Below are 22,668 nucleotides of genomic sequence, written 5' to 3' on the forward strand. Positions count from 1 at the left end.
AGAGATCTTAGGAATAATAAATATTCCAATCAGCATTTCATACCAATTATAATCCCGTCAATTCTGCATCTTCCCTTTTGAAAGGCATCCTGCCCTGCATGTTTTTCTTGCAAAATTTATGAATCCATCCCTTAAAATATGCATTTTTTTTTGTCAGAGTAGAAATTATATCTCACCCTGCCTTTGGGACTTAAATATTATCTGACAAAGCCTCGTATATGATTTTCTGACACGCAGGTATTTCTGGCTCCTGTGAGACAGAATGGTCAATGGAGACTTCAGAAATGAGCAGACAAATAGCATCCCAGCTGTCAGCTGTCTGCACATAATTCCACATAATTCTTTTTCTACACTCTTTGGACTCCTAGGATCTGTAGGCCAGAACTGGTGCCACAGTTACAAGTAAAGCAATTTCATTCAGTATGTGCTCTACACGTTCGCACTGGGCACCTGCTGCATGTGGAACACAGCTTTTCCTTCTTGGCTCCATGCTTCTAATTTCTTCAGGGAGAGTAGGCGCATAAATAAGCAGCCACAAAACATGACAGTGGGATATGTGACCTCAAGTGGTAATCTGATAAATACCTTAGAGCCTTACTGAGGGTGAGGAGGTAATCAAGTTGGTATGGCAGGGGGACTGCTGGAGGGGCTTAAAGAGGTGTGCTTGCTGGATTTGGGACAAGTCTGCTGAGCGTCCAGCTTGAAGGGCCCGAAACATTCAGAGCCTTCCTCTCGTCTCTGTTATAATTAGATCTGACTCCCTGTCTGGGGAGCTTGATGGCTCAGTTTTTGCAAAGGTTCGTTTGAGTGTCCTATCATAATTCTCATTTTTTTTAAGTTTATTTATTTATTTTGAGAGAGACAGAGAATGTGTGAGTTGGGGAGGGGCAGAAAGAGAGAGAGAGAGAGAGAGAGAGAGAGAGAGAGAGAGAGAGAGAATCTCAAGCAGGCTCCACACTGCCAGCACTGAGCTGGGCTCAAACCCACAAAACCAGGAGATCATGACCTGAGCTGAAACCAAGAGTTAGACACTTAACCGACTGAGCCACCCAGGTGCCCCATAATCCTAAACTTTAAAATACTTTTTTGAGGCGCCTAGGTGGCTCAGTTGGTTAAGCATCTGACTTCAGTTCAGGTCATGATCTCACAGTTCGTGAATTCAAGCCCCATGTCGAGCTCTGTGTTGACAGCTCAGGGCCTGGAGCCTGTTTCAAATTCTCTCTCTCTCTCTCTCTCTCTCTCTCTCTCTCTCTCCCCCTCCCCTGCTCATGCTCTCTCTCTCTCTCTCTCTCTCTCTCAAAAATAAATAAATAAATATTTTAAAAAATTAAAAAAATATAAAATACCTTTCTCTACATTTTCTTGCTAGGGACCTAGGCTTTCTTCTTTGGTCTTTTATAGTTATGCTCCTGAAGGTGTTCAGTGTGTGGAGGCTGGATATTAGGGTACCTCAGGTCAGTCTTTACATATATGATCAGAAGTGCTAACCTTCAGGAAGGAACTCCCCAGAATATTTACCTTCTGCCTCTTTTGGAAAGTGAGCAGGCAGTCTGGAAGTCAGGAGAGAGTAGAATTAGGAATAGATTTGGAACAGATATTTTGGTGGGGGCAAGCAGTAATCTATAAATCTTTGGGCAAATCTCCTCAGTTGAGTTGGTGGCTATAAAGGTAATCATTCAGCTGTTCTCTGGAGCACCAAAAGGGCAAAGACGACTCTCAAGATACTGTGAATCAAGCATTGTCTGTCTTCTTTAGGTGACTTCAAGAGGCCATAGCTGTTTCCTAGTGAGGTCCACTACATAATAGACCTGATGACCTTCCATCCTTGGGGTGGTCTCCTGAAAAAACCCCTGAGAAGTCCTGGTTTCCCTCCTGAAGGAATTTCTTGCTGCCTGAAGGCAATGAAGCACTGGTTTTCTCTTCAGTCATGGGGTGGCAGTGGATAGGGAACCCAGAAACAGAGCCAGCAGAGGTGAACTGTGAAACCACTATTGTCCTTTCCGATTTGGTGAAGAGCTGGACCTGGATAGTCAAGGCCAGAATCTCTTTGAGTGTTTGCATTACTTTAGGATTTCTTACTGGATCATTTCCCAGAGGCAAGATCTTTCCCCTACAAAGCTGGACACATAGCCATAACAATGTCTTTCCTTTCCAGCACCATCCAGGCTTCTACTCTCACTGTAGCTGTGCCATTCTCAGGCCTCACAGGAGCTTGAGACCCCACAGAGGACAACGTGCTAATTATATTGCCCCCTTTTAATATTATCTCAAACGCAAGATTTTAATTTTCATTTCACTCAGCATAAACATTCAATCTTAAATAAACATACCTTACAACCCATCCCCAACCCCACATTGGTGCTACACTGTTCAGAATCTAATGTGACTAGGGCTTAAGGGGAACTGCATCAGCATATTGGTGCTATAGCTCCAAATGGGTTGCAGAAAGTCATATTTTATCTTTATTGCAAAAATTACAACTTGGGAGCCCATTTCAGTTAACTCTGCCGTTTCTTGAGTGTAGGAGCCATTTCAGTGACAGATGAAAGCATTACGCACATAAAGCCAGAGAGAATACAGAAGATTGGCCTTAAAAAATGTATGTATTTTCATTTGTTCAGAATAGAGCCATTTATAAATCTCTCTCTTTCCTTTCATTTTTTCTCCCCTTCCTTCTTTCTTTCTTTGGCAATCCTCACTTCTGGGGCTTAAGAGACACGCTTCTCTCTTATTTACACCAAACCTAGTACCACTCAGGTAACTTGTCCACTGATGAATGTGTGTTTTCTTTCCTGATGACCATTCTGAGCTTGGATTCCACTAATATACACTTATATAATTATTTGTAACCCCCCTGAACAATTCTTGCTTATTCAGTTATGAGTTATCATTGAGCAAGTGCTCTAAGCCTTAGGAAAATGCATTCAATAAATATTTATTGACTGCACTGTGCTCAAGAGACCAGAAGGCAGTCAATGAAACGTCTTCCTGGTTTACGCATTAATCATCAGGCTGCCAGAGACAGGGGTCCGGAGGCTGTGTGGGGTGTGGATTATGTTTTCCACGTCAGGTTGCTCCAGTCCCACGGAGGGCCAGTGGCTCTGATTTGAATTGCATGTGGCCTCTGAGCTGAAACATAGCACCTGAGGTGCTATCTTCCTCTTGTGTGATCATACTTTATAAAAAGAACTCTCCATAGAGTCCCTGAAATCTGGCAAAATATAAGGCTGCACGTTTTTGTAAAGGCAGAGTGAAATAATCTTACTGAGAAAAGGAATTCCAATCTTCTGACAATGCCCAGTATCCTCATAACGTCCTCTTGTACCAGCCCTAAATCACCTGGCAGAGAGGATGTCTTTCCTCTGCCAAGAGACCGGACCTCCCAGGCCCTTCCTCCAGGTCCAGTCCCTGCCCTCCCTTACCCCCACTCCCTCCCTCCTGGGATGGTAGAGTTTCTGTCAAGGGACTACATCTTCCTGGGTTCAAATGATGAGGAATAGTGGCAGCTGAGAGCATGGCTGCTATGGTCTGGTTCAAAAGTTGGCAATATTCTTCTGTAAAGGGCCAGATAGTAAATATTCTAAGCTTTGTGGCCCATAAAGTTTCTTTCATAACTACTCAACTCTGCCTTTGTAGTGTGAAAGCAGACAAGGCAACTATTCATGACTGTGTGTCAGTAAGACATAATTTACAAAACTGGTGGTGGCTGGGCTTGACTGTGGGCCATAGTTTGCTGACCCTTGGTCTGGTTTATGGGAAGTGAAGAGCAGGAGGAATTAGAACCATAGGAGAACATGGTGTACTATTCAGAAACACTCTTTAACTTTGGCAGACTGAAGACTCCAAGTCTTAAACTCACTAGGTGGATAGATCTTAATGCCCACAAGGAGTTAGTAAAGTGGTCAGCTACCATTCATGACCCATAATCCAGCCCCTTGTCTGAGTACAGTGGTCACTAACCCATGATGGTTTTACTCCTCCTGGATGGCTCCTACTTATTTTCATGAGTTGGCCCATTTATCATGTCCCATGACTGGGTTTAGGTGCCCTGCCTTTCCTGCTGTGAAGATCTCTAACCTTGTATGGACCAAATTTCAGTTTATTTGCCTATCTACCTCGTCTCGATTCATCCTTGACAGATTCTTTGGAGATGGCAGCTGCTGTGACTTACTCAAGCTGGTTTCCTTAGCTTCTTCCCTCAGTGCCCAGGACATAGTAAATACTCAGTGAAAGCTTAATTGAATAAATGAATATACAAATTTCTTGGTACATAGCAGGGGCTCCATAAATGGCTGTTGAATAAAAATAAATGCAATAGGAGAACTACATTCTTACTATACCTTCATTCGTCCCAGTCTGAACATACGTGAGACTATTATGTGGGAATAATTATTCCTTAGTATTTTCTGTCATACAGACATCCAGGATAATCTTGCAGGAAGGGCTCACTGGACCTAGGTCTTCAGAAGTTCCTATCTCTTGACATTAAACCCTTAGGTAAATTCTCAATAAGTATTTGCTGACTAACTTCCACATTGACCACTATGTAGAAAATTCAGTCTTTCTACATGGCATCACCGTCCAACTCTTCCTCTGAACAAGAGGTTGCCCCATGCTTTCCCCTCCTACTACTCACCCCTTTCCATCCCAGGCAGCACCTGTTGGGGCATCAGTTGGGGTTCTCTTCTAGGACATTTCTTTAATCATCAAAATCCTCATTTAGCCAGATCACTTGACCAGCAATTTTGTCCATTCAACTAAGCTTAAGCGTCACACAACTATAATCAAAGAGGCCTTTAAGCAGCCAACAGAGGTGGCCTGAAGTTCACATACTACCAAAGCATTTTTGTTCATGGTAAAGCCCCTTAAGTCCTCACTGCTATGTTATGCACGATTCTAAGCAGCATGACTTTTTGACCTCCAAACCCAACATAGATTCACATCTATGTGCCCACTGTTGGTGGGCTCATTTCAAAAAGGGTTAGCTGACAGCAATGGCACATTCAATAAAACCATAGTAAACAGATGCAAAGACAAGTGGAACTGGGAGCCTGGAACAATTTAGAGTTAATTGAGCGGGGGGAATTTAGCTAACTGATGGCTGAGCTGTCCTGCCCTATGTGTGATCAAAGGATCTATGTGGTCCAAAGGTGATGCAGATATAAAGTCTTCAGTCAGGGCTACCATAAAACTATGCATGACTTAGTCCTGAAATGAACTGTGGGGGAAAAACCAGTAAAGATCCAAACCAAGTACAATATCCTGAAGGCTTCTACCTGTAGAGGTGGGCCAGATTTGCATGAAAACTTAAAGCAGGGGCACCTGAGACAGAAGGGTTGGGTGAGGGGAGGGGCGGTTCAGAGAAGGGCATGTTCCCATCTCCTCCTTCACCAGAGCACCCTCTCTTCTCCCACAGGCCTCCTTTCTTCACCAGATAAAGGCAGGATCATGTGAGTGAGGCACTCATTGCCAGGCTTGTACAAATACAGAGTTGGCTCTTTGTTGATAATTTTGATATTTTGCTCAGCATATATTTTTTGCGTTAATTTTTTATATTTTAAAATATTGCATTAAAATATTTTATTTTGATTGCTGAATCATTTGTGCCAAACTTAAATTTTGCACCCAAGGTTAATGCCTCCCTTGCCTCACCCTAATCCCGGCCCTGATAATATTTCCCACTCAAGTACATTAGGCGGGACAATCACTGGTGAAGTGAAATATACTTGGACTTAGGTAGTGGTGGGACCATTGTTCAATGTTTCTAGTCCCATCAACCACCTGATAAACACTCAGTTATGCTGTGTCTTCTCCCTATAACCTTGTAATGCCCAGGTCACCAGACCATGGTTGGCAGGGTTGATATGAGGTCTGGAAAATTATCACTAACATAAGCAGAATAGAGGCTGAATAATTCTACTGTATAGAACTATTTGGACACTCTTTCTGTAGTGATTTTGCCTTTCGTTGTACATGCAAATCATCAACTATTTATTTTATTGACTGATTGGCTGATAGTGCTTTCTTAGTTAAAAAAAATTCTCTGACAGCAGTAATTTGTAAACAAACAAAAGTGCATGTTTAATGACAAATTATAGGCTTGATTTATGCTTTTCACTAAAATTGATGATGAATGTATAACCTGAACAAAGGGATTGTAGACATGTACCTTCGTGTGAAAATCTGAGGACATAAATCTGCTGAAGAAGCAGCATCATCTCCACCAAAAACTTAGTAGTTATTTTAAGCCAATGTGTCCAAAGATGTTGATTTAACATATGCAGTGAAAATGGTGTGTTTGCCCATTACTCTGTGAACCCATGATTTTTCATTTAGAATAAATAAGTGCTCTAAATTAATTCCGCCAATTTTCAGTTCTAATTTTTCTTGTGCATGTACAAAAGTTCCAGTGGTAGCTATTAGGATCTTGGCTCGGTTAGCAGAAGAACTTGGCAAATAGCTAAATGATTCTAATTTTATATGACTGTCATCAGATATTTCAAATAGGAAATCAGGTAATATCAATTATGGTTCAATTCTTTTGTAATCTAATTCATGGAGTCAAAGTTTTTGGAAGTAGAAACAACTGGTATTGTGAATATTATCATAAATTCACTTCAAATTTCAACAGGGAAGATAAATTGTTTTGTTTTTATACTAATATGAATAAATGTGGTAAACATAATGTCCTTACTAAATTAAGAAACCTATGGAACAGAAATGTACTTGCAATAGATTGTGAGACATGTAACTTGCAAAACAAGCTCTGATACTTTATCAACTTAAAGCTGACATTGTTGAAATTTACAAAAACTTTTGCAGGTGCAGGGTAACTGAACTAATTTCTTTTCTTCTTTTGGTAGTAAATTTGATGATGAATATAAAAATATACTTCAGTAGGATTTTGGACACGTTGACGCCTTTGACAAACTGTTTTGTGAATTAACCTATGTAATAGTACTAAACTTTTTGCACCTGAGTCCTCTCAGTTTTGGTTGCACTTGTTTAAGATTAGTTGAGTATCTTCAATTGCAAATATATTTTTTTAATGTTTTTTTTTTTTTTTTTTTTTTTTTTTTTTGGGAGAGAGAGAAAAAGCACATGGGCACAGGTGCGCAAGCTGGGGAGGGGCAGAGAGAGAGAGAGAGAGAGAGAGAGAGAGAGAATCCCAAGCAGGCCCTGCACTATTAGCATGGAGTCCAAGGCGGGGCTTGATCTCATGAACCATCATGAGATCATGACCTGACCTGAAATCAAGAGCTGGCAGCTCAACTGACTATGCCACCCAGGCACCCATAATGCAAATATTTTAAATGGAGTATCCCAAAATATGAGCTTCTGAAACTTTTAGAAATTTGTAATTTTTGAATACAAATATGATAAACAAAAAGACATTGAAATTTATCCCTATAAGGGCAAGAGAGGAACTCCGTAAAGTAAGCAATGGAAGCTCGAAGGTGTGCACAACTTAATTTTGGAATTCTTGAATTGCCTTTAGGAATATTTTGACCTGTGGAAAGACTCTCTTGACAGATCTCTACTTTTTCAGTAAATGATTTGTACTCTGTCTCAGAATGGACTGGTATGAAATTGGGATGGATTATAATTTTGCAGTATCTAAATTTGGTAAATCAATAAAAAGAAACAGAGAGACAACCTATTTACTAACTTAGATAACTTAGTTTTGTCTCTTAAATCTATCTTTTTGTGTCTTTGTGCTGCATTCTGGATACTTATTTTGGATCAATCTTCCAGTTCCCTGATTCTTTCTTCAGCATATGTAATCTACTATTAGACCTGTCCGTTAATTTACATTTCAACTCTTATTATTTTTCATTTTTATAATTTTGACTTGCCTATATTTCAATATCCTTGGTCATTCTTTATATTATTCCCTTGGTCCTCATATTTTCAAGCTTTTTTATAGGTTCTTCTATATTTCTTTATACATAATACACATAGTTTATATTCTGTCTCTGTTAACTCCAATAACTGAAGTATCTGTGGATCTGCTTCTAAAGGTTCTCACTCACATTGATTTATTTCATTATCTGTCTCATTTTGACTGCATTATTTTCCGTGGAACTTTATCTGTGAGAATTCATTGATGCCTGGATTGAAGGCGGTTTCCTTCAGAGATTTGCAGCAGTTTCTGCAAAGAACCTGGGAACACTTCCAGGTTGGGACCACTGCGAACTAGATTTCTGTGTGAGATTTTTTTTTTTAGATCAATCAACTGATATGAATTTGGCCTGCATACCATGTGTGGACTCCTTTTCTGCTGCAAACTTTCAAAATATATATATTTTTTTCTGTTTACTCTGCACCACAGTTAGAAATGAATAATTTTTCTTGTAGTCCCTGGCAGCGTAGGCATTTATTTTCAGGCCTTTTTTACACTGAGAGTGTAGCCCTTTGTGTCTCAACTTTAAGCAAACTTACCCTGTTAGACAACCCACAATGGGCAGGTCTTAGGCTTTGAGTCTTGTCCCTGGTACCTTACCTTGTGAGTCAAAGTCAAGATCAAATACCCTCAAGACAAAAGCTAGCTTTACTACTCTGTCCAATAATTAGAATTGCTGCCCTCATTTAAATTTTGACCTCAGTATTCCTGACTTTCTTGCAAGGTAATGAATGCATTGAAGAAGTTTGCATGTGTGTGTGTGTGCATGCGTGCACATGTGGTATCGTATCCAGAATTTTTTAATTTAAAAGTCATCCAACCAGGATATCTAGTCTGTAATTTGGCTGAAAGAAGAAGTTATGATGTCTTATTTTCATTTTATTTTTTTGTTTTATTGTCAAATTATTTGGTGTAAAATTTCAAACAATACAGGAGGAGAAAAAGGGAAAGCCTCTCTCCGTCTTCTGTTCCCTAAGAGAAACACCTAGCTAACATACTGAGCACTTGGGAAGTGCCAGGCTCAATTCTGTGTGCTTTCGGTGTATTAACTCATTTTATCTTTCACCAACTCTTCAAGGTAGGCCATTTTTATGACCCTCATTTTCCAAATGAGCAAACTGGCTCAGAGAGGTCAAGTAACTCATCCACCAAGTAGTGGGGCTGGGTTTGAACTTGACCAGTCTGGCTTCAAAGCCTTTGTACTGCTTTGTCCCCCCTCCCCCACCCGCCTTTTGCTTTGCTTTTATTTATTTTATTTTTTAAAAAAATTTTAATGTTTATTTTTTGAGAGAGAGAGAGAGAGAGAGAGAGAGAGAGAGAGAGTGAGGGAGGGGCAGAGAGAGAGAGGGAGACACAGAATCTGAAGCAGTCTCCAGGCTCTGAGCTGTCAGCACAGAGCCCAACAGGGGGCCTGAACTCACAAACCGCGAGATCATAATGCATAAAGTTGGATGCATAACTGACTGAGCCACTCAAGTTTCCCTGCTTTGCTTTTATATTATGGCACTATCTAGGACTCTCATACCTACTGCTAATAATGGATGCAAGTCTTCTTTTCTCTGCACATATAAACCTATATATTCATACTTTTCCCTGATTGATTCCATCCATTCGGTAAACATATGGATTCTTTTCTATGTGTCAGGTAAGAGTTCAATATGTCTCTGTTTTGAAAAAGTCTGTCTAGTGAGAGAGGCATACAGTTATACTGTAATGAAGACACAATGCCTGTTTACTGAAGGAAAGTTGCAATGTGTAGGAAGCATGGGGCAAATAGGTTGCCATTTTGGCCTGGGCACTGAGGTCAGGGAAGTTTCTCAGTGGAGTTGGTATTTAAATTCGACCCTGAAGGATATATTGGTGTGTACATCAACAGAGAGCTGTATGCAACATACTTTTCTAGGAGGAGGCAACAGCATATACAGAAGTCTGCTGACCTGAAAAGAAATGGCTTGTTTATAATCACTTTAAACATTTTATTAGATGTTTCTCAGGAAGGAGCAGCTAATACATCTTCTATTCTTATAAATCCCTGGCTGGGCCCAACATAGGCCCGCAGTAATCACCCATTAATTGACTTAACGCACCCTCCCCCCAGTCTATTAAGCAAGCAGATGTTGGCCTCTAAGTTTGGTCCCTCCAGATGTTGATGGAAAAACAAGGATAGAGGATTGAATGAGGAAGGACACGGTCCTGTGGTCTCTGTTGAGGAAAGTGCCCAGAGAGAAAGCTAGCATCCAAGGGAACATATGGAGGATGCTGAGACCAGGGCTGCCAAACAGAGCAAGATCCCAAGAGAGAGAAACATGCTTTCTAGAAAGCAAACACTCCTCAGGCCTGTGTTTACAGACCACCCTGTGGCCTGTCCTGCTGGTGATGTTGGACTTCCTCAGTCTGCATTGCCAGATGCTGGAGACCCTGCTGCCTGAATTAGGACTTTCTTCTTCCCAAGGAGTTCTCAGCACAGAACACACTTCTTTTCCTCTCCCCCTTGCTCTTACTTCTTTTTCAGCTCTTTAATCTCTCTCAAAGTGATTTCTCAGTGTCAGTTTTCTCCTTGTGAAGTAAGCACATCTTTGTTGACGAACATTCCCAGAGGCAACATAGTATCTTCTCAGAGGCTCAGTGCCTAGTTTAAATCCAGCTACCAGGTGCAATAGACACACTGCATAAACGTCTGCAGGTCAGCGAGACTGCCCAGATCCAGGGTCAGGTGCCCAGAAAGTATTCAAACAGCAAAAGGCTGATGAGGCAGTGGCCTCAGCTCAATAGCTGTTGTCTATAATGGAAGTGCTCAATTTACAACTTAAATAGTATTTCATGGGAAAAATATAAAGGGGAGCAGTATTCATTTCCCACAGTTCCCATGATTCTACTGAGACATTTAAGCATGACATTTGCTGAAACATGATGTCACAGACTGACAAGGGGCACTAAACTTCAGCCAACTACACATCAGACCTTCTCTAGGATTTGCTGGAATGAACTGTCTCCCCTGCAGGGGACCCCAAGCCCCAGCTTGCCTGTGGAAGAGGAGCCCGATTCACCCTCTCCCCATCTCCCAGGCCTCCCCCTCCATGCAGCATCCTGTTTCACTGCCTTTTTTTTTTTTTTTTTTTACAAATGTCATTTCTGAGAGTGGTTGCTAGAGGCCCACCAGAGAGCCATTGTAATAGCAGGGAACTAGCAGGGTGTTGTCAGAGGACAGAGCACCGGCTGTGAATGTGGGGACTGCACAGGAGACAGCATCTTCTCAAGCAAGAAGGAGCGGGTGGAGAAGGCAGGAGTTGGCAGGACGGGGGCATGTGGAGAGGGGGCCAGAAACGTCATCTGACAGGGCACAGCCCACCAGCTAGCATTTCAAGTCCTCTGTCCAGCCTTCCCTCTGGCCTTCGGAGTGGTGGTTGTTCCCTTGGGATGTGTGGGTCTGACTCTAAGGGGCTTGGCCCTCACTCCTTTCCAAACAGCCCACAGCAGGGGACTCAGCATTTCACTCACTGGTGCTGCAGAGTAACACAAACAAAATCTCCTTGGACTAGGAGTCAGAAAGAACTGAATTCTAGTTTTGTAAATTTCTCTGCACTGACTGGTGTGAGTTTCTGGCAAATCACTTCCTCTCTGTGTCCTGACGTCCTTATTGGTGAGCAGCTTCTATAGAGTTCTGTGAGGTCCGAGTACAAGTCTGGCTTTGAGTCTTGGCCCAGAAGGTGGAGCAGGGCTGCCGCTCCCAGCTCCTGAAGGCTTTCCCCCTTCACCCCTGTCCCACCTCACAGGACCTCTCAGCCAGCAGCTCTCAGAGTCCCCTCACTCCCATCAGAAAGGATCAAATTCATAACAGGGGCTTTAATTTTTTTTTTAATCTCATGTGCTCATGGTGAAGATCAAATAAGAAAATAAAAAACTAAGGCCTGGTAATCATTGTAGAGGCATAGTTAGGCAGACTCCCCAGACAGGCCCCCAAAATAGGCCCCGGTAAGACAGGAAAAAAGGCAACTCATCAGGTGTGTTATGCCACCTTTGGAGCTTTAGATAGATCATGGACAAGTAGAGGTGGATGACAGCAGAGGGGGATGCCTGGCTGAACCCGTGGTGCCCACACTGGCTCAGGCGAGGACCTCAACGGATAAGGATGTCCTTACTACAAGTTTCTATGGTCCCTTAGGAGAAATTGTTAGGTCAACCATAACTCACTATGAGAAGCAACGCAGGCCGTGGATCGGGTGAGCATGTCCGTGTTTCTTGCAAGCTGATGGCACATGGGACCTCAGTGACTATGTAGGGCTGTTAGGGCAGTGAGGGGGATTAGAGGTTGTTTAGTGCAGTCCCTTCACTAGACACGGGAGCTCACCAAGGCCCAGAGAGGTGGCATGAAAAACGAAGGTCAAGTTTAAGGCTAAGTGGTAGCTCTGGAATTTCTATATTGGAAGGACTAAGGCGAAGATACTGGGTTGAAGGAAGGTGGGGGGATATCTTGAAGCTGCTTTTATGTAAGACTACATAAAACTGGAAAAATGTCACTTGTCTAGTTTAGCAAGTAGGAGGAAGGAGCTAGTGCAGCTGGGAGAGAACTAAAGCCACTCTTGGGCACCAACACGACTTCATGCCCAAGAACTCTGCTCCCCTGCTCTTCTCCACTAGATGTGGCCACCTGAAAATTTTTAGGTGTAGGGGAAAGAAGACAGTTTCTCCTGTGTCCATAACAATGAGCCCACCGTCTGGACTAGGCAGCCCTACCCCCCACCCCTGCCAGGGTCACGGGAAGCACTTGTGATGAGCGGAGTGGCGTTCGGCCTTGGCAACCGATGTTCACTGTACGGAGACACCTGCACTTCGATCTCATGCCCAGACTCGGAAGATCAGGAAAGTGATTTCTAGCAACAAACTCATTAGTACCAACCTCTATTACCCAGAAGCAATTTGGAGGGCTGATGAAATTCATTAAAATGGGATTTTCCTGATAATATTAACTACAAACAGAAAAGACAGTGACTTATGCCCAGCTTTGCAATGCCCTTGGGGAGGTGTGTGTGAAAGGATTCTCTCTCTCCCACTGAGTCTTGAAGGGCTCTGACCTTCTGGGACCTTTTCTGTGCCTAGGCGACAGGTGTCTCAAACAGATTAAAGACATTTGTTTAAACAGCTTTAATGGTTTTGTTTGTTTCATGACTACCCAGACAGCTTTTGAGGTCTCTCTTTCCAACATTTGCTTGCTTGCTTGCTTCTTTTTTCTTTTTTTTCTTTCTTTCTTTCTTTCTTTCTTTCTTTCTTTCTTTCTTTCTTTCTTTCTTTCCCTCCCTCCCTCCCTCTCTCCCTCTCTCCCTCTCTCTCTCTCTCTCTCTCTCTTTCTTTCTTTCTTTCTTTCTTTCTTTCCTATTCACTCTGAGTGGTTTCAATCCTCTGGGTGACTGACTAACTGACAACTATGGCCATGGGCCACTCCAGGAGCTGTTGTCCAAAAGGAAACGGATGCTTTGTATTTCAAGTGGCTCCTGGAATCTCACTGCAGTCCTGTCACCAAGCCTCATTCCCCACCTGAAATGAAATGGGACACTTTGCTTCAACAGATTTGATATGCTGTTGTTGTTGTTGTTTTAACATGGTGGGGCAACATGTAGAAATGTTGTTCTGATATCGAATAATGTGCAGGAAGTTACTTCTCTACCCCCGCCCCCACTCTTGCTTATCTCTCTCCGGCTCCATCTTTAAGGGAGGGTTGGTGAAGATGTGAGGCTGAGAGATGGGATGAGGTCCAGCAAGGGGATGGAGGAGTCCATTAAAGCACCTGGGTTAATAATGATTTGATTTCTACCGACATGTCTTTGCCGTCAAGTCTCATCTATTTACAGCTGCTTACTTCTGGGTATCCATTGGGTCAGAGACCATCCACTCCTCCTCTGGGAAAGTAGTGCCCCTTCAGAGTCTCCGAGAACAGTGCCTTTTGTATCAGATATCCAGCTTATCATCCTCTGGGATATGATGAGCAGAGGCAGCTGGTGGGCCCACCCAAACTATGTTCTTTCCCTCTTCCTCAGTAACAAAACCTTAATTTGAGTCATGTAAGTTCTGGCCAAATGGATGTAAGTGGCAGGTTGTGTAAAAGTTCTAGGACAGGGTACTTTTCTCCCTTCTCCTTTCATCCTGTTTGCTGCCTACCACGTGGGTGCAATGATTGGAACCTCAGTGGTCACTCTGGACCATGAAGTGGTCTGAGCATGGAAGCCATGTGTGGGAGAGCAAAAAGAGAAGGAGTCCAGGCGTCTGATGGTTTCACAGAGCCATTATACCTGTCCTTCTGTGGCCACTGACTTTTTAGCATTTGCCTTCCTCTGGCATCCTTAGACTCTCAGCCTGCCTCCCTCTGGGACTATTTTATGTAATAGAATAAACCTCTATGTGTTTAAAAATAGTACTCAGTCCTCAGTTACTCTTAGCTGATGTGAATTCCAACTGATACCAGATTTTGGCACTTGTAAGTAACAGAAACTAGAATAAGCCAGGCACTATGGCAGGGGCTGGGGGTGCAGAGGCAGGGATCATAAATACAACCCCTGACTTTAGGGAGCTCTGGTCTTATGAGGGTGAAAGACAGTAATCAACTAAACCTACAAATAAATGTTCAATTACAGCTGTGGTAAGAAGTAGGGCCATGATATTATGTAACAAGGGATATTTGGACAGCCTTGGGGGTGAGGAAACATTCTCTGAGGAAGTGACATTTGGACCGAGACCTATAAAGTGAGTTGGATCTGGTAGGTGAAGAGCAATATGGGAGTGGAGTCATTCCAGAGAGGCATGGAAAACAGCATGCTCAAAGGTCCTGTGGTGGGAGAGAGGCGGTATGTACCAGGTACAGGAGCACAGGGAGTGACAGGGAGGGGTGTGAGATAATGATACTAGCTAATACCACTGGTGCTTACTCTGTACCAGGTGCTATTTTTAAGTGCTTTATGTCTATAAACTCATTTAATCTTCATAACAACCCAAACAGGTAGATACTATTATGACCCACATTTCACATACGAGGAAACTAAGTTACAGAAGGATTAAGTAATGCACTCAATTTCATATTGTTACTAAGCAGTGTGAGTCCCCAGGAAGCCAGTGAGCAGAGCAGTGAGCAGGGTGGGGAGGTGTCTTTACCCAGATGGGAATGGGAAGCCACTGTATGTTCTTAAGGTGAGAAGTAGGGTGGCCAGGTTTGCACTTTGAAGGGTCCAGTCCACTCTTGGTGCATGACAGCTTTGGGTGGGGTCATCTTAGACCTTCTGCCTCCACTCTTCATGACCTCACAGGACATGTTCTCAGTAGTGACAGGCAGAAGAATGATGCTAAGTTATAAAAACCACAGTCCCCTGCATTCTATGTCCTAAGGGTTCTGTAGCTCAGGCCTCAAGAAGAACAGAGGTTACTAAGAGTCTGAATGAAGCCTCTGCAGGCACTGAGAAGTCCCATCTACCATGCCTCCTTGCTCCAATGGGAGGGATGAGCAGAAGGCAGGCTGTCCCTTCTCTCCAAGTCACTGTGATAGCCTCTCACCCGGGACCAGGGGCCTTGGAGGCTGCAATGGCTCCCTGCTTGCTGACTGGCCTCCCTACCTGCAGAGTGTCATGGTGGCCTAGATCACTGCTTCCCACGCCAGACTACTCATCAGTTACCCAAGGAACTGTAAACAAAAGTTAGATGCCATCACCCCTCTTTAGATCTACCAAATCAGAATTTCTGGGAGGAGGCCCAGAAATCAGTAGTTTGAAGAGCTCCCAGGCTGAAGCAAATCGCTTCTAAGGCCTCTTCTTGCTTCACAATGATGATTTTTGTCTTCCTCTACATTTATCAATTGAAAGAGGAATAGGAAGAATGAGACACGGTGCTAGGATGCTTTATATATTTTCTATTGCTGAATGCTCACCCCAGCCCTCTGAGGGTGGTAATACCATCATCACTGGATGGATGATGAGACTGGTTCAGGATGTTTACTTCCCATTCAATGCCTCACACTTGATAAACACTGGAGCCACTGTTTCTCTAATACCCAGTCTCCTTCCACCAACCCGGGAAAAGGGGTGGGGGCAAATGTTTTCTTAAAGGGTCAAACAATCCATATTTTTGACTTTGTGGACCACATGGTGTTTATTGTAACTACTCAGCTCTGCCTTCACAGAGTGAAAGCAGCCACAGGCAACATGTAAATGCATGTGCAGAGCTGCGTCTCAGTGATACTTCATATATAAAAGCAGATGGCTGAATGGATTTGGCCCATCAGACATAGTTTGCCCACCCCTGCACTAAACAGTTAAAGTGTTGATTTAGCCTTCTTAAGGAAAGGGAAATGAAATGAGCATTTTTTTAAACATTCATTAGGGGATGTCTAACAAACAGGCTACCCAGGCATCATGCTGGACTCTTCATGGCTTTTATTTCCTATAGATGGCTTTGTCACCCAGGTGCTATTGTCCATATTTTACTCATTAGGAAACTGAGGCACAAAGCAATTAAATTATTTGTCTAAGGTCACATTGCTAGTGAGGCAAAGAGAGTGTCTCAGTTGGCCTATTAGGCTGGAGGCAGGGATCTGGCAGGATTCGAAACTGGGTTGCCCGACTCCAGCACCTGTAATTTTTCTGCTAAAATGAGAATGGCAGAGGAGAATCTATGCAGCTGGCTTCCCTGCTGTGGTCACAAAGGTGAAGCTATGGATCCAGTTACTTCTGTCTGACCCGAGGGCTTAGGTGTCCTTTCCTCCCTGCTCAGGGAAGTTGTGTAAAGCATCATCTTCCAATGCACTTCGGCCACACTGGGTGCCCCCACCCCCCGCCCACAGAGAATCAGGAATTGTACACGAAACTGAATATTTCAGAGCTTTCTTCCTTCCGTATATAAACAAGTAAAGCATCAGCGTTCAATATTCTGGTAACAAAGTAATCTCCTTCCTGTTGAGCTGAAGGTAAAGGATTTGAGAGGCTCCACTGGGGGAGAAATAAGAACCTTAATTGTAAGTTTATTTGAGACACAGCCAAGATACTAACATCTCATTCAGAATGGGAAAACAAGAGGTCAAGAGGTAAATACTTTCAGACATTAGGTAACACAACAGCCCTTGTCAACGCCCCCCAACAAATGAGAATAAAAATTTAGTTTATTAATTCTAGATGCATGTCCAGGTTGTTAATGGGGAAAGAAAACATATAATTCAGAAATCTGTTTTTGTTCCTTTTAAAACAACATGCTTTCATTAAAACTAAAATTGAAGTCCTGTGATATGGAGGGTTATTCTCTGGACTCTGTAAGATTATCTCTACCTTTCCAGGCCACGGTGGAAAGGGAAGTACTCAATTTCACCCATTAGATTTTGGAAGTTACAACTTTGAATTTCTTTCTTTCTTTTTTGTTTTAAATTTGTTTTAATTTATTTATTATTATTTTTTAACTAATTTATTTAAATTCACGTTAGTTAACGTACAGTGTAGTAATGGTTTCAGGAGTGGAACCCAGTGATTCATCACTTACACGGAACACCCAGTGCTCATCCCAACAAGGGCCCTCCTTAATGCCCACCACCCCTTTGGCCCATCCCCTCACCCACCTCCCCTCCCATAACCCTCGGGTGTCTAAAGTAGCCTGCTTTCCTCAGTATTGTGTGTAGACATCTATTTATTAACAGCAAGGGCTGGGTGGGTGGTGAGTGCCTGCCTTCCTCCCACTCACCGTAACTCAGAAAGGCTAAGAGCAAATGAAAGTGGCAGTCGGGTGCAAGAAGTGGCATAAAAGGGTTCTGTTTTGTTGTTGCTTGTTTTTGTTTTGTTTTGGGAAAAGAGCAGAGGCAGGTAAATGTCCGTCTGGAGAAATGATTTTAAAAAGTCATCATAAAGAAAAAGGAAGCCAGGTTTGCTTGTGAAGGTTACAGGCAGATTCTGTGAGGCGTGAGATTTAAATGGGCAGGGGACAGAGCTGCTTTTGTCTGCCTGGGTGCTCCCTGGCTGGTGTGTTTTGGGAGGTTCCGACAGGGAGCTCCTGAAAAGGCTGTTCCCATGTTCTGTCAAACCAATCCGGCATCTCCCTTGTAAGATGCAACTCAGGGTGACCCTCAAGAAGCCCTTCCCAAGACCTTTCTCTAATCACCTCCATCACTCTTTACTGAAAAGTAAAATGCAGCCTGAAAGCCCGTTGTGCAATGGCTTTATATCTTGTCTGCACAATGAGACTGGAAGCTCCTTGAGGAGAAGGCCAGGTTGCCTGTTGAGTATGCATTCCTCGTGGTATTGGCAAGAAGGATGGCAAATTCAGAGGACTTAGGAGTCACTTGAGAAGACCCTACTCTGCCCTTCAGAGGTCCAGATTAACTTGGATCAAATTGTCAGTTTTATAATCTCAGCCCTACCCATGCATGATATGTAGAGATTCTCATGGTCTTTCTTCTCACGGTTCCCGTTGTGACTAGTTCTTCAATGCATAGACTATCTTTTTTTTTTTCTCCTCAGTCATCTGGATGCAAAATTCTCACTTCTCTGGTTGGTGAGTCTAGTAAGAACTGGGGATTTAGAGATCACGGGAGGGGCTCTGGGTAACTCACATAGTCTTGGTGGCCCTCTCTTTCTCTTTCATTTCCTCTTAGATTGCCCTAGAAGTCTCAAGTCATTCTCCCTTGAATTTATGGACTCCCCCGCCCCCTTTCCCCCAGCTTGCAAATCCCCATCTACTGGGTCTCAGCAGAACAAAGCTAACTCATCCTCCTTAAAAACAGAGCTTGAAATGATAGATAGCCTTTTCTTGCTACATTAAACAGGACTTGCCTCTCTAACAAGAATCCCTCCTTAATAGAAGTGCTTTGCAACACTGATGATTTTATCTGAGAGCAGGAAGTTCAAAGTCTCGATGCTGGGAGGGGCAGGTTTGATATTTTATATTTATATTATATTTTATATTATACAGAGATTACATTGGGAAACGAAAGTGGCACAACAAAAAGTCATTATCTTTAAATGACTATTTCATAAAGATTCTATAGTAGAAAATTGATCTCTTAGTCTCAAATCTTAACATTTTTTGTTATAATTTAAACTACATTTATTTAAGCTCACCTAAAACTTTATGCATATCAGGGACTCTGTGAACTCTGGACACCTCAGAAAATAGCAGAGGAAACAGAGCTCTGTCTGGGATGGCTTAACCACATCCAGATGTGGAGGCCAGGGCATGGACTAAATGGCTTGTACCATCTTCAGTAAACAACTTATTCCCATCACACATAGTCTAGAGGACCAAGGAAGTAGGAAAGAACAAGGGAGAAATGGTGTCAAGCTGTGTCTTTGCCCTCCCACTGCTCAGTGTACAAATACTTTCTGGTCCTCTCTCAGGCACTCTCCTAGATATTAGGACAACACAGATGAATGAAGTATGGGCCTTTCCCTGAAGAGCACTTATAGGTGCTGGAAATGTGTTCTACCATGTCTCCATGAGTATTCTTGGATATCCTGAGAAGGTAGCTTGCTTGGTCTATCTCAGTGGTTTGGTTTTCATACCTTCTGCAACTGCGGTCTGCTTGCTAGACTGGACTCTATAGTTTCGGGCAGCTGCATCCCGCACCGTCTGCTAGTCTCCCCACAAGAGTCCAGGCCCAGGCCTGTGGCTGCTTCCCATTGTTCTGCTGCAACATTTAGTGTATTATACTCAGTGCTTCCATATATATTGCTTCATTTTATTCTCATAACAACACTATGACAACCCATTTTTGGCCCTCTTTTATGAGGACACTGAGGTTCAGAGTGCCTAAAGTAACAGCAGGTGGAGGCTACTGGAGGAGAGATGGGCTCAGTCTCAGCATCCTCAATCTTTTTCCTATGTCCTGTCTAGCACACTGTTAAGCCCATTGAAAGCGCTGGCTCGTGCTTTCTGGCTGTTCAGTGTTTTCATCCTTCATGCCAATCCTCATGCCAACCTTGATTGCCAGATATTTAGGTCTCAGGAGATGGCTGTTATAATATAGTCCCTTTGATCTCCTGGGCCTCCTTTCTCAAGAAGACAGAAGATTCACAGTAAGTTTGGCAAACAAGTCTGGTATATGTTGCCAAACAAAAAACAATGATTTCTGTCTCACTTTTAAGCTCCTAAGTCTCTGAAAGTCAAATGGGGGTGGGTAAAAGCAATGAACAACAAAGGATGGAAACACCTAAGAGGCTGGCGGCTCAAACATTTGGGGAAGAGGCGATTCAGTTATTCATTCATGCAACACATTTCTGAAGGCCTGGGGCTATGTAAGTTGCTGGGGACACGAAACAGGTATGACATGGTGCCTGCTCTAACAGAGTTCATGGCCTATTACAGAGGGGAAGGCATGCTAACCACAAAGGAGGGTAGATTAACCAGAGAGAAGGCATGTTAACCAGAGAGGATGTATTATGTAACCCAAACTTGGCTCGTCCTCAGTTGTTTTATAAACATATGGATTCCTGGGCCCCACTCCTAAAGAATTAGAATCTTCCAGAACAATCATTTATATTTTTTAATAAGCTCCCAAGTTGATTCCAATAATCATGGCAGTTGGGAGTAAAGTCTCACAGTCACATTGTAGAGAAACCTGCACTGGGTACAGTGTGGACCAAGGAGGGGTCTGTTGCTGTAATTCGGGGCTTCACAGAGAAGATGATACCTGCAGTGAGCCTTCAGAATTGCAGTAGAGGAAAAAATTTGCACAGGTGTGTGGAAAAGGGGAAATGGTGGAGGGCTTCCAGGTGGAAAGCTCCTAAGAGCAGAGGCCTGTAGTGTGAAATACCATGATAAGCCAGGAGGTGTGGGTGGGCTGGAGCCTGAGGTGCAAGAAAGGACTAGGTTAGAGAAAAGGCCAGAATGTGGTCTAGATCTCAGGTAGCCTTGTTAATTCCACCAACAAACTTAAATTTTACCCTCTTTGAAATGGACAACCATTCAGAGATTTAAATCAGTGAGTGAACTGATCAGCTTTCATTTCAGAACAATTACTTTAGAATTTCTGGAACAAGATGGAATTTTGAGCCTACACATTTAACTCTTCTCTTTCTAAAGTTTTCATGGAAATATCCAAACAAATATAAAAAGGAGAAAAATCAGGGAAGGATGCCCTCCTCAAATTCCAAGTGTTGACACTCTTTGTATTAGTTAACATTGACCCAGCATTACTGGGTGTGGGCATTGTCTGGAATGCTTGGCATTACAGTACTCCATGAGGGAGGTGCTATCATTATCCACGCTGATGGGCTATTATTATCTTCTATTACAGATGAAGAAATCACAGCACAGGGAAGGTAACTGAGTCCATCAGTCCCATAGCTCGTGGCATAGCTGGTATTTGAACCCAAAGAGTCTGGCTCTAGAGACCAAACACTCACTCACAGCGTTATACTGCTTAAGATATTGTAAAAATATTGTGCTAGTGGTCTTCTGTGACTTGTGGACCAAGGCCCCTAATTCTTTACATATGATGGAGAAGCTGATCCAGGTGGTGGGTGCATCAGGTAAAGAGTGCAATCCCACTAATTTCCAAGCTCGGGGGGGCCTTCAAACAGGGGAGGCCATGAGCAGGGTGCAGAGGGAGTATTATAAGACCAGAACCTATGACAACAAGAGAAGAGGAACATTCTCCAACGGTTCAACAATGAAGTGCCCTTCCAGCAGTCTGCCTGCAGTTATAATTACTTTCCTAGTTTCCATGGTCAAGGGGAAATTGAACTTGGCACAAATGCTCCTAACTTTGAGCAGTGGGGCCAGGACTCCATGGGGCCATTACTGGGACAAAGGACATGGTCTTTCATAGTGTTCAGAAAACACAGTGGGAGCTGCTAGACGGAGCCCTCCTAGTCTTGGGAGGTGAGATAGTAACTAGAGTGTGGGCATAACCTGTGGGATTCTGAGATAACCATGGGCTTCACCATACACTGGAAGGAATCCCTCAGCACCACATGTGTTTCTCTTGTGCAGATGTCTCTGACTGCAGCCTTCCCTCACCTCCCCATCCCCTATGGCCAACTAAACCTGCAGACTTCTCTTTTCTCTTTTTCTTGGACTTGAGATTTTACATAAGCATTCCCATGATCTCCGACAAAACCACTATAACTCACAACCCTGAATAGTACTTTCTCAGGAAAGTTGGGCAAACAGAAACATCAGCAGATATGTGAAATGGTTCAGCAATTTGAAAGAAGGAAATTAATCTGAAGACTCAGACAAATGCTCTCCTCTGAAGGAAGCTTACTCCAAAAAGTGAGACAGAACCAGAAGCAAAATAAAATGGATTCATATTCTTAGTGAGAAACATCGCTTAAACATTTTTTTTTAATTTTTCAACATATGAAATTTATTGTCAAATTGGTTTCCATACAACACCCAGTGCTCATCCCAAAAGGTGCCTCCTCAAAACCCATCACCCACCCTCACCTCCCTCCCACCCCCCATCAACCCTCAGTTTGTCCTCAGTTTTTATCGCTTAAACATTTTTAAGAATTTAAATTTTTAAAACTTCAGATTTTAAGTTTCAAATTTTTATTTGCAAGTGCTAGCTGTGAATAACAGATTAGATAGTACCAAAAATCATATCAACGATTCAAAAGTCCAGTTTGAGAAATTTTCCAAAAACCCAGAAGCAAAATACAGAGATGAATATAATATACAAAAATGTAAGAGATATGAGGGTGTAGGTTTAGGAGATAAAATACAGTATAATGGGAATTCTGAAAGGAGAAGCAGTAATTAATTAATTCATAATGTTGTCCCCTGAGCTGAGTAAAATTTAAGTTCTT

The 22,668-nt window shown here is 42.9% G+C and overlaps 1 protein-coding gene across 1 annotated transcript in view; it reads right to left on the minus strand.

The window, feature by feature from the left end:
• The window catches only part of TACR1 (tachykinin receptor 1), a 150,061-nt gene that overhangs the window by 75,938 nt on the left and 51,455 nt on the right, over window positions 1-22,668 (minus strand). The window lies entirely within an intron of this gene.

This window comes from Leopardus geoffroyi, chromosome A3 (genome assembly GCF_018350155.1).
Source record: "Leopardus geoffroyi isolate Oge1 chromosome A3, O.geoffroyi_Oge1_pat1.0, whole genome shotgun sequence".
Classification (NCBI taxonomy): domain Eukaryota; kingdom Metazoa; phylum Chordata; class Mammalia; order Carnivora; family Felidae; genus Leopardus; species Leopardus geoffroyi.